This window comes from Plecotus auritus, assembly GCF_963455305.1.
Source record: "Plecotus auritus genome assembly, chromosome: 1".
NCBI lineage: Eukaryota > Metazoa > Chordata > Mammalia > Chiroptera > Vespertilionidae > Plecotus > Plecotus auritus.
The window spans coordinates 140,937,020-140,940,144 of record NC_137770.1 but is presented as its reverse complement, the minus strand read 5'-3'; the positions used below and the strand labels follow the sequence as shown (position 1 = coordinate 140,940,144).

Sequence of the window (3,125 nt, the reverse complement as noted above, 5' to 3'; positions counted from 1 at the left end):
TAAAGAAGACCCTGCTCTGGCTCTCCTCCAGCTGAGGCTCTCCCCAAAGAACAATGAAACTGCCCATCCAGAGCCTGTGGTCCCTCTCCTTCCAAGACTAGTGGTTCTCAGAATGTGGTTTCCAAAACATCAGCATCACATCACATAGGAGTTTGTTAGAAATGCAAAGGCTTGGACTCTAACTCAGAACTACTGAATCAAAACCTCTAAGGGATATGACCAGCAATCAGTGTTTTAACAGCTCTTTCGATGATGCTGAGGACTGCTCGAGTTTGAGAATGGCTGTTCTTATTAGACCAGGTTCTGGGGTGCCTGAAACCCAGAGATTCCTGCTCCAGTGGCTCTGAGCTCACCTCCAGGGCTTGCACAGGCCTCTTTCCTGGGTCTGAGGACTGATGTACTTCCAGTGGCCCATAGCAACTCTTGGAGGAAGTTGGGAGATAGAGCTTGGTGAGCTGCATTGTTTAAAATCATACTTCAAATATCTATGTCATTATCAAGTACACTTTTCAAAGAGTGAGGATAAAACATTTTTAAACAGTTTGTTAATCCATCAGAGAAATGAACAGTTTGGGTCTGTACAAAGCATCGTGGTTGTTTTTTAAAAAATATGTTTTTTATTGATTTTAGAGAAAGAGGAAGGAAAAGGAGGGAGAGAAAGAGAGAGAGAAACATGGATCTGAAAGAGAAACATTGATCGGTTGTGCCCTGATCTGGAATCAAAACAGTGACCCCTTTCACTGCACAGGACAGTGTTCACACAACTGAGTCACAGTGGCCAGGGCCAAAGAATAGTGTTTTAAAGCATAGGCCTGTAATTTGCAATGTTTAAAACAGATTAACTTCCCTGTAAAAGCAGCACCATTGTGACATTTTTTAAAAAAATATATTTTATTGATATTTCACAGAGAGGAAGGGAGAGGGATAGAGAGCTAGAAACATCGATGAGAGAGAAACATCCATCAGCTGCCTCCTGCACACCTCCCACTGGGGATGTGCCCGCAACCAAGGTACATGCCCTTGACCGGAATCGAACCCGGGACCTTTCAGTCCACAGGCCGACGCTCTATCCACTGAGCCAAACCAGTTTCGGCTCCATTGTGACATTTTAACCTTAGTATTCCTTTCCTTCTTCCTTATCATCTCCTTCAACAGAATCCACACCAACCTCCTCATAATCCTTTTCAAGGGCATCCATGTCCTCACAGGCCTCAGAAAACTCTCCTTCCTCCATGCCCTCATCCATGTGCCAGGGGACACAGGCATGCTTGGCACACCTCAGATCAAACTCATGGTCCAGGTGAGCTCAGGCCTCAGCACCAGCTGTGGTGTTGCCCAGGATGCTCAGAGCTCGCTGTACTTTGGCCAGGTCTCCACCAGGTACTACAGTGGGAGGCTGGTAATTAGTGCCAACTTTGAAGCCAATAGGGTACAAGTCCACAAACTGGATGCTGCACTTAGTCTTGATAGTGGCAATGGCAGCATTGACATCTCTGGGAACCATGTCACCAGGTTACAATAGGCAGCAAACCCTGTATTTACTGTGGTGAGGGGCACTCATTGGTGAGTCACCTGGTTGGCTGGCTCAGAGCACTCATTGGTGATCTCTGCTACAGAAAGCTGTTCATGGTGGGCTTTCTCAGCAGAGATGACAGGGGAACATGTAGCAGAGAGAAGTGGATGTGGGGATAGGGCACCAGCTTGGTCTGGGATTCAGTCAGAGTAACATTCAAGGCTCCATCAAACCTGAGAGAAGCAGTGATGGAGGACACAATTTGACCTATTATCCTATTCAGATTAGTGTAGAGTGAGCACTTAATATTGAAGTTTCTACAACAGATGTCATAGATGGCCTTGTTGTCAACCATGAAGGTACAATCAGAATGCTCCAGGGTGGTGAGGATGGAGTTTTAGGGCTCAACTACAGCTTTCAAAACCTGCAGGGCTGGGTAAGTGGAGAACTCCAGCTTGAGTTTCCTGTCATGGAGACATTCAATCAGCAAGGAGGTGAGCCCAGAACCAGTTCCCCAACCAAAGCTGTGGAAAACCAAGAAGCCATGAAGACCTGTGTACCAGGCAGCCGGTTTCTGAATTCAGTTCAAGACGAGGCCAGTGATCTCCATGCTGATGTGTAGTGTCCATGGGCATAGTTATTCGCAGCATCTTCCTTGACTGTGATGAGCTGCTCAGGATGGAAGAGCTGGTGGTAGGTACCAGTGTGAACTTCATCAATGTCTCTGGGTTCCAGGTCTACAAACACTGCCCTGGGCACCTGTTGCCAGCACCTGTCTTACTGAAGAAGGTGTTAAAGGAGTCATTTCCCTTTCAGTGGTCTTGTCACTTGACATCTGGCCATGGGGCTGGATGTCATGTTCCAGGCAGTAGAGCTTCCAGGAGGCATTGCCAATCTGGACACCAGCCTGGCCAACAAGGATGGAAGTGCACTCATGCATGGTTGCTGTTTTGCAGCTGCCAGGAGGGTGGTGGAGAGGAAGAGGAGAGACTGTTGCTTTCTACAGCTCGGCTCTTAGGCAGTTGATGTAAGAGAACCTGATTTAAAAATTTTAAATATTTAGACATATAGTAGACAGTCCTCCATTTTTACTTTTATCCTGGTCTCTGAAAACATTAGGAGTAGGCCTGCTGTGAAACATTTTTATTCTTTTACTAGAGGCCTGGTGCACAAATTCATGCATGGGTGGGGTCCCTGGGCCTGGCTGGCCTGATCAGGGCAGGCCAGCTAGGGGGAGGGTCCACAGGGGGTTGGCTGGCTAGGGAGAAGGACCATGGAAGGTTGGCTGGCCGTGGGAGGTTGCTATGGGAGCGCACTGACCACCAGGGGGCACCTCCTACATTTAGCGTCTGCCTTCTGGTGGTCAGTGCATCATCATAGCGACTGGCAGACTGGTCATTTGGTCAACCAGTCATAACGGTCACTTAGGCTTTTATATATATAGATTTATTCATTCTTATATTATTTGATGTCTCTCTCTTTATTGGTATTCTCTATTTTCACCATACCTTTTTTTTTTTACTTTTTAAATCATGGCTTCCTTTTGTACTTTCAACAGATTTTTTATGCCAAGTTTGAAGTCTTTTTCTGTTATTTCTACCATCTGATTGCT

At 46.5% G+C, this 3,125-nt stretch overlaps 1 pseudogene across 1 annotated transcript; it reads right to left on the bottom strand.

The window, feature by feature from the left end:
- Positions 1-1,114: 1,114 nt before the first annotated feature.
- Positions 1,115-2,453, bottom strand: LOC308249940 (tubulin alpha-1A chain-like; annotated as a pseudogene). Its single transcript has one exon. The product of its transcript is annotated as a tubulin alpha-1A chain-like (transcript).
- Between the last annotated feature and the right edge of the window lie 672 nt (positions 2,454-3,125).